Genomic DNA, 9,445 nt, shown 5'->3' on the forward strand with positions numbered 1-9,445 from the left:
GTCAGCCTCTAACTGTCAAAGCGTGAGACATAGGAGAGGCATCGAATTTTTACGGTTTATCTCTTTCTGCAAAAGAGAGCTCTCAATATCAGATAGCTTTAATGTTGTCGTACTGCTGCGCATCCGAGGTGTGGAATCCACCAAAAAGTTGTGTGTATGGGATTTGATACTTTGTACTTACTTAGTCATTATGTTTGCTCTTTTATTCTACGTGGGTAATATAGTGAAGAGGGGTTTGGTGCAAGAGGAACTTATCCGTAATGCTTTGGTTGACATGTACGCTAAATGTGACATGCTTGTAGAAGAACAGGGAGTTTTTGATAGATTGGTAACTCGAGATGCAGTCTCATGGGCTACACTTATTTCAGGATATGCCGATTATGGGCTTTGTGAGAAAGTACTAAACTATTTCAAAGAGATGCAGATTGAAGTACACTGGTGGATATGTATGCCAAATGTGGGAGCTTGCTTGATGTTCAGCACACGTTTGACTGCCTGCCACAACGCAATGAGTATCCTTGGAGTTCCCTTATCCTTGACTATGTTGACATGGGGGATATGACAGTATTTTGGGGCATGCAATCTCGGTTGATCTCATCCACTAGCTATACCTTGATTATGCCATGGAGCCTGACCAGTGGTACGACATTCGGGGTGTTTGGACAGGCTCTGCAACTTTCCTGGAAGATGGTACTCCTGTGATCATCTATACAGGATCTACTAATGAATCCGTACAAGTGCAAGCTGTAGCACTTCCTGAGGATTCTTCAGATTTCCTTCTCCGAAACTGGACCAAATATGTTGGGAATCCTGTTCCTGTGCCTCCCACAGGCATCCTTCCAACAGATTTTCGTGACCCTACAACTGCTTGGGTCGGAGCTGATGGGTTATGGAGGCTGGGTATTGGATCTAAAGTTGACGTTTCAGTGATCACCTTCTCTGATAGAGACGAAGCCAAACGCAGAAGAAGACGGAGATTCCACGCAAAAGGGGGGGTATGAGGTGTAACAGGCCCGGAAGGAGGACATAAACTGAAAATTGAGTTTGGAAAAGGGGAAGAGGATCGACTTGCTGGAGCTCGAACTACGCTAATTCAGCAGTCGATTCAGTACTGTGTGGTAGAGGGACATACAAAAGAGGCCTACTATAAGCTTCATCTTTTGATTTGACAAAGAAGTCGATGCTTTGATGGAGCATCCTGATCTCAGAACTGCGACAGAGAACAGAGGGGAATGCTCTCTGGGGAAGGCTATGGAGGTTGCGGGTTACGCACTTTTACAGAATAAAGTTGACTGCTGCGGCCTGCTGTTGTGATTTTTTTCTTCATCGTTCATGGATTATGCATATATTGAAGCTGCCTGACTCAGTTCTTTGCGCCTCCAGCGTTAGAAATTATTGCCCGGTCTAACCTCATAGAACAGCTGAGGGATTATCAATTGTGATTCCAGTAGAATTAGGTGAATCTTTCCTTCTTCTCATCGACTACACCGATCAGCAGAGTAGAGGAGATGCTGCAAAAACTGGGTTTGTGACTTTACTTTTCCTCTTTTTACTATCTTCATCATTTGTAGCCTTATACTTGAGGTCAAATTGGCAAGGAGGAGACAAAGAATAATGCTTCTTCCTCTTTCAATGAATAAGGAGCTTTACACAGAATTGATGATTTCTTTGATAACTGGGGTTTTAGACCAGACCTGTGACTGGTTCTATATACTTATGGTATTGTCAACTGCACTTTTCAATAAGCCAGCCTTCAGAAACCTTATATGCAATGGTTTAGTTCTTGCTGAGAATGGGAAGATGTCCTTTTACAACTTGTAAGCTCAGGATTTCCAGAGTGTGGCCATGAATTGCAAAATCCTTTTGTGATCTATACTTTACAACGTGTTGGTCCTTTATCCAGAAGTACTGAAGATGAAAAATTAATAGAAGCAGGTTTTTAATTCTTATTAATGGATACAAATTACAAGTTGTGGTAAATTGTTCGAGAATATATCGTTGCTGCTGTAAATTTCAGGACAGAGGGATCAACAATGTGGAACTGATTCAGTTTCTCCTTGAACTTGGATTTCATATTGTTGGGGAGAATTTATTTTGAGGCCTTGTACTTCTCAATTGTGCATGGCTTTGAATAGAAAGGATCTAACATAGGATGATCCATTGATCCATCTATTATCACCGATATTTCTTGCTAAAGAATTGATATTCTATCTTGAAATTTGTCACGGTCTTCTGAAGACACGACTTTGCTTTCAAAAAACCCTTCGACATCTTTGGTGAATGTGACGTGAAAGCGTCACATAAATTTCAGGATGGGAGATACTTCAGCATCAGTTTCAGCCTCTTCTACGATTCCTGCTTTGTCCTCTACTTCAGCTCCATCATTGACTGCTGCTTCAAGTACTTCAACAGATTATTTAAAGCAGATTTTGTAGAATATGTCTATGTATATGCAGCTTCAAAATCAGCAGACACAATTGTATATGCAGCAGCAATAGCAATTGCATCAACAACAGTTGTCTCAGCAAAGGCAACTATATTCGGAGCAGGAGAATGCAATCAGCGCAACTAAGGCGATTGAAGCAGTTGAGAATGAGAAGAAGCTATTTGATGGCCGTAATGTTTCAGCTTATTTGAAGACATATGAGATCAAGATGGGATTTTTTGGAGTACCAGCTGGTCTTATGAGTAAGTATTTCCTTCGTCTTGTCACACCTGCCTTGAGGGAAAAAGTGACTGATCTTTTTATTCAAAATTCGCATTGGCAAGATTTTAAGAAGGCCGTGAAAGAAGAGTATTTCCTTGAGGACTTTGGGATGGCTACATGGCGATCATTTCAAGAGTGGGTCTACATGCCAAACAAAGGTCTAGCTGCTTCAGAGTTGATACGAGAATTTGAAGAGAGGTATAGTCAGCTTGATGCCATTGAACAAAGAGCATTGGATGTTGAGAAAGTTGAGCTTTTCTTGCAAGCTACAGATCCTACTCTTTAGGAAGAATTAGGAGAGCTTCTTGAGGATCGCACGAACCCTATGGGTCTTAAAATGGATTGGCAAGATGCCCATGATGCAGTCTCGACTTTGACCAAGAGGAGGATATGGAAGACCCGCCTACAGAATGGATCTATGACACCGACGCCGTCTTTTGCTCCTATGCCTGCTTCTATCCCTGTTATTTCTTCTCTTCCTCAGCCAGTTTCTTGGCCTATGCCAGTGCCTACTATTTCTACTCCTCCCGTTCCTCCTGTTCCAAGACCGATGCCAGCTCCTTCTGCTCCAAACCCATCGGCTACATCGGTGCCTTCCTCTCTTGATGACATAATCAAAGGCATAATGGATTTGACACTGGAGTCAGTTAAAGCAGAATTGGTGGGAAAATTGAAAGAGCAGTTTGCTTCGACTGCGCCTACTATTTCTTCTAGTGCTCCTACTGCACCTAGGAGTGCTCCTAGTGCACCTAGGAGAGATCGAAGATGTATTTGGTGTGATAGCACGGACCATCAGCATTGCAAGGATTGTGAATCTTTTCAGGATGTAAGGAGGAAGAATTTGGTATTTTGGGGACAAGATGGTAAGATTTGGTTGACTGAAACAGGAGCTCCGCTTGCTACCAACTTTGGGATAAGATGTGCAACCTTGGTGAGCATATCAACCACAACCATAATGGAGTTGTATCCTCCCTAAACTTGGGGCAGACCGACAACAAAATCTATACTAATGAATTCTATAGTAGACAAGTCCACTATTGATAGAGAATTCTAGATACTTTTCCTATAGCTTCAGGTCTTGATCTTTGATAGGGATCTCCCTTAGCAATTTCTTATAGGTTGGGTCATGGCATGCCTCTTCTCTAGCTAGCTCAAGAATTGGGTTGTTTGGCATGGGTACCTTTGTGGCAAGAGATCTTACTGTTGATGGATCTTGCAAAATCAGAGAATTAAAAAATGCCTTGCGACGACTGAGTGCATCGGCAACTACATTCTCCTTTCCAGGCTGGTATTTGATTTCAAAATCATATTCCTCCAGCACTTCAATCCATCGATGTTGCCTCATGTTGAGCTCATTCTAGGTAAAAATCCATTTAAGACTTTTATGATCCGTCACTAGGGTAAACTTGTTACCCAACAAGTAGTGTCTCCAAAGCTTGAGAGCATGGATGACAACTAATAGCTCCAGATCATGGGTAGCATAGTTCCTTTCATGGCTCTTTAGTCTCCTTGAAGAGTATACTACAGGACGACCTTCTTGCATAAGCACACATCCTAAGGCGAGTGTGCTAGCATCAGCTATTACTTCAAACTCCTTACTAAAGTCTGGAAGTTTTAGGATGGGTGCTGATACCAGGCTTTGCTTTAGTTTGTCAAAGCTAGACTGTTCGGCCGGTGACCATACAATTGATGCTTGCTTCTTCAGTAGATCGGTCAGAGGTGCTGCAATCAAGGCATAGTTTTTGATAAAGACCCTGTACCATCCTGTCAATCCAAGAAAACTACGTATTTCTTTGACAGTTGTTGGAGTTGGCTACTCTAGAATGTCTCTGACCTTGGCCGGATCTACTGAAATTCCTTCTGCGCTAATATAATGAATCCCAGATATTCAATCTATCGCTTGAAAAATACACAATTCTTCTTTTTGGCATAAAGCTTGTGTGCCCTCATTGTTTCAAGAACAATGCGAAGCTGGGGTTCATGATCGTCTTCCTGTTTGGAGTAGACTAGGGTATCGTCAAAGAAGACGAGTACGAAGTCATCAAGATAGGGCCTAAAGATATCCTACATTAACCTGTTGAAGGTAGCAAGAGCATTTGTCAGCCCGAATGACATGACCAGAAACTCAAAGTGTCCATATCTTGTGCTGAATGCCGTCTTTGGGATATCTTCTTCCTTGATCCTTATCTGATAATATCCAGACTCGAGATCAATCTTAGAGAAGATATTTGCACCTTGAAGACGGTCAAGAAGTTCATCTATTCTTGGAATGGGGTATTTGTTCTTAATGGTTGATTGATTTAATCCTTTGTAATCAATACATAGCTGAAGCGTTCCATCTTTCTTCTTCTAGAACATCACTGGAGCTCCCCATGGTGAATTGCTAAGATGGATGTAGCCTTGGTCTAACAGTTGCTTGAGTTAATCCTTCAACTCAATCGCTTCCGAGATGGACATTCTATATGGTCTCTTTGCGATTGGTGCAGCTCCTGGTGCTAGCTTGATTTCGTGATCAACTTCCCTTTGAGGAGGAAGCTCTGTCAGCTCTTCAGGAAATACGTCTGCATATTCCTTTAACCATAAAGGTTCTTTCCTAGACTCCTAATTCTGATCTAGCTTATTTAGCTTAATCAAATAGACAGGTAGCCCTTTTCTAACTCCTTTTATTATCCGAGATGCTTTGGCCATTTGAATTTTTGGCATACCAGCCTCTCCTTGAGTTGTGACCAATTCCCCTCCACAATTTTGGAAGGAAACTTGGCCCTTTCCACAGTGAATGTGGACATCATTAGGTTTAAGCCAATTCATTCTGAGTAAACACTCGTGGACACCTAGGTTCATAAACCTGAATCTAACTGAAGTCAACTTTCCACCCAATAGAAATTCCACCTTAGCAGTTTGCCTGGTACAAGTGACCTCATGACCATTTGCTAATTCCACAAGTAAGGTAGGTGTATCTTTTGTGGCTATTCCTAATATTCTTGCATAGACTGGTGAAATGAAGGAATGCGTACTACCACAATCAATCAAGGTTTTGTAGCTTTTACCTTGATAATCCGATGGAGTTTGAATCATCGAGAACTGGCAATTCGGGCCTTTCTTGTGGAGAGCGGCATGAACCGTTGACCTCTCAATGTCTGCTTTCATGGATGGGTCTTCTTCATCACACAGCTCCTTGTTGGCAATATAGAGGTTCTTTCTCTGGCCATGACAGCGGCTCCTTGGCCATGGACGGTTCCTTGGAATGGTAAAATAATATAAATCGGAATTCTAGCTTTCTAGATTCTAGGTCATCGTTACCTTGTTGTCAATTCCTTTGAGAAAAGTTCCCGGCCAACCGGGACCACCATTCCCTAGGACGGTCACATCCACCACACTTTCCTCAGGTTGCTTTAGTTATCTAATTACCTACCACATTTAGTTTGACAAGCAAAAATAGCGTCCTTAATTAGCCATTTAATCATTGGTTCCTTCATGTAACTTAAACACTGACATAGAAAAACAATGTCAAGCAAGTTCCTTTTCAACAATTGATCTTATTTATCAGTCTTTGGAATACATCATATAATCCAGCCCGAAGGCTATTCCATAATCCACCTGAAGGCAATTCCAGCAATCCTCAAGGATTTCTATTCCAAGTTTCCACCCGTAGACTAGTATGCGGGCCTCAAGATCCAATCTCGAGTCATGTCAGCCTCTTTTGCAGGACTCGGAGGCAAGGGATTTACGGCTAGAGCCCTTGGTCAAGATGTAGGGTTTGGGATGTCCTCTTGACCCAACCCAACCTTAACCTTACTAGGCCGACAACGTTTGGCCCTAGGGTCTCTAAATCCATACGGAGGTCTAGTATTTGGCTAATTGATCCTTAGGGTAAAACCCTAGATCATTCTTGCATAGGGGTTCAGCTAACCCTAACATTCTATGAATGTGGGTAGGGTGGTCTTTGGGATTGGAAGTCTTGACTTGGCATCCCAAGTGCGATACTAGGTAGAATTTTAATGTAACTAAACCCTACCTAGCACTTTGAGGTGTTCGTCGTACCAACTATTTATGCTTTTATGAATCCCATGTGGGTTATGCCATTACAAGCGATTTACCTAAATCGATCTAATGTCTTGCAACAAGAGGTGATCTCTCCGTAGAGATGCAAATACTTTTCCTAAAAAGATTTAAATAATTTCAAGATACAACATTCCATGAAAATATGCGATTCATAGACTATTCTAGGTAGCTATAAGATTTACAATAACCATTTATTTTCCTTGCCTAAATGATAATGATTGACAATTTAGGGCTAAAAGCGTATTTTTGGAGTAAGGTATCCTCCTACGATCGCTATCGGTAGTACAAATTGCCACAAACGAGGAAGCATTATGAACAATGACTACACTCCAAATAGCAAAATACCCAGGCCACTTCAATTCATTCGTAGTACAAACCTGACATATCTTATGCCAATCTTGGGATTTTAGCCCTAATAATTGGTCGTCTTTAGAAAACGCGGACATGAGAGAACGCATCATACCCGTTGGAGTGCAGATAGACTTGACTATTTGCTTCACAATGTGCTCTTCTTTAGTGGACAAAACCCAAGGAGCACGAGGTAGCTGCAAGAAATCATTAGCACTCAACTGCTGGCCAAAGCGCCTCCATCTTGCCTACCTCCTTCAAATCCATTACTGCCCCTATAGTGTCTCTCTTTCCTGTGATGTGGTCCCATAGTAAGCTGACCACGTTCTTGAAAATATACATGGGATCCAACAAGTGGTTGATCTATAAGTGGGTCAATACAAAAACTCGTAGAAAACTGAGAACCATCGCATTCCGTTTGGATGTGACTCTGTGTGAACCATTTTCAGCTTGTACCAGCTTTGGGCATTCATACGTGCTAGAGGTCGTCCAAGAAAACCTTCCCTGAGTTCATGACCCTCTATCAAGAAAGTGGCTTGTCCTTGATATACCATCTTCTTCATGGTTCATGACCTTTGGGAGTCTAACTGTGGCCCAGACAATGGACATGCATGATAACCTGAGGTAACCAGACCTGTTCCAATACCTCTATCCAGTGAATACAAACTTGAACGAGCTATGATAGATATTACTAACGAGAACGAAAGCCTACTTACCTGAGCACTCTCCGAATCCCGAAAAGTCATGCATGGTCCACATGAGAATGGCTCGAATATTGGTGGACCGTCAACCATCGCACTTGCTCATATCTTCCATGGTGACCCTCTCCTCCCACAAAATCTTAAGCTCATCGACTAATGGACGAAGATACACATCCATATTTTTGACTTTCTAGCAACTGAGAATGAGCAAGCTAAGGATGAGACGTCCTTTCTTCGTAGAAAGCCATGGATGGATATTGTAGCTAACAAGGACTATAGGCCACACACTATAAGAAGTCTAGCGGCGCAGACCGAATGGGTTCACGCCATCCATAGCAAGACTGAGCCAAAGATTCCTTAGCTCTTGGGAAAAGCCTGGAAATGTAGAGTCACTGTGGCTCCATGCACGTGAATTTTTTGATATTCTTTGAACTCCATCTTTGGATCTATTCTATACATGCCACATTGTCAAGCTCACCATGCCAATGTGGTTTATGCGGGGGATAAGAGGAAAGTGTCTAAGAACTTTTTGAGGTATGGTTTGCCCTTGCAAGTCTTGTCGATACGTATGAACACGACACTTTTGACATATCTCCATAGTCTCATATTCTCCTCGAAACAATATGAAATCGTTGATACATGCATGGATGCTATTGTAGTCCATGCCAAGCTTTCGTAAAACACGTTGCGCATCATCACGAGACTCAAGTATGGTATTTTCAAGTGGGAATATATGATACTTCAGTAACCTGAAAAAAAATCATTAAACACCTTGAAAAAGCACAAATGTTGTTTATGATAGTGCCGAAAATAAATCAACAAAGCGTACGTACAAGGTACCTAAACAACTCGTTCACACTCGTATCGCTCCACCCGTATTTTGTTTGCACACTTAGGAGTGCAAGTAGTGTCTTCTGGCGAGATACTCAGCACCCATCATATAATGGTATGGATGCTTCCTCTCTAAGTGGATCAGATGTCTCGACATCCATGGGCATCAATGCATCAATCATTGCCTCCATCTTAGGCTCCAAGACCGTAGGAAAGTTTGGAAGGCTGGCTGTCTCCTCTGGTATTGATGGTATAGATTGGGTAGTACATTCCAAGTGGTGGATTGGCTCAGGCACTCCATCCATCGCACACTCTCGAACTCTTCTAACTAGCCGCAAAGGGTGCACTCCTCCTTAGGAAGAGACGTCACCTCCTTGGAATCTAGAAAATTTGCCAATCATATCCAATGTTTTTGTATATGATATTCAATTAGTTTGCGAATACAATGCATGATTGATATACACTTTTCTTACCGTTTGCTCAAAATTTGAGATCGCCTTATCAATGATCTCTGATTGAAACTCGCCGAAGGGTCATATATGTTCCATAGACAATCGACATTTTCGTCTAATTGCTAGCTTACATTGAGAGTAAGGACATAGGATGCATTGATTAAGATACACCTCGCGATCTTGAACATCACAACCTTCATCGTTTTCCATTTGGTCTACATTACGATAAACAATTTGTTTTTGTTATCATTATTTTTTTCTTTCTTAAATTGTTTGAGAAGGGATTTCTTCTCTTGTAACTCAACAATATTAATGCATGTAAAGTCTCCACCCACCCACAAATT

At 41.8% G+C, this 9,445-nt stretch overlaps 1 pseudogene; it reads left to right on the plus strand.

Annotated features, from left to right (window-relative positions):
• Positions 1–623: 623 nt before the first annotated feature.
• Positions 624–1,001, plus strand: LOC148022233 (acid beta-fructofuranosidase 3, vacuolar pseudogene; annotated as a pseudogene).
• Positions 1,002–9,445: the final 8,444 nt, after the last annotated feature.

Source organism: Lygodium microphyllum, chromosome 17, assembly GCF_053477565.2.
Source record: "Lygodium microphyllum isolate KBCC chromosome 17, Lygodium_microphyllum_v1.1.10, whole genome shotgun sequence".
Taxonomy (NCBI): Eukaryota; Viridiplantae; Streptophyta; class Polypodiopsida; order Schizaeales; family Lygodiaceae; genus Lygodium; species Lygodium microphyllum.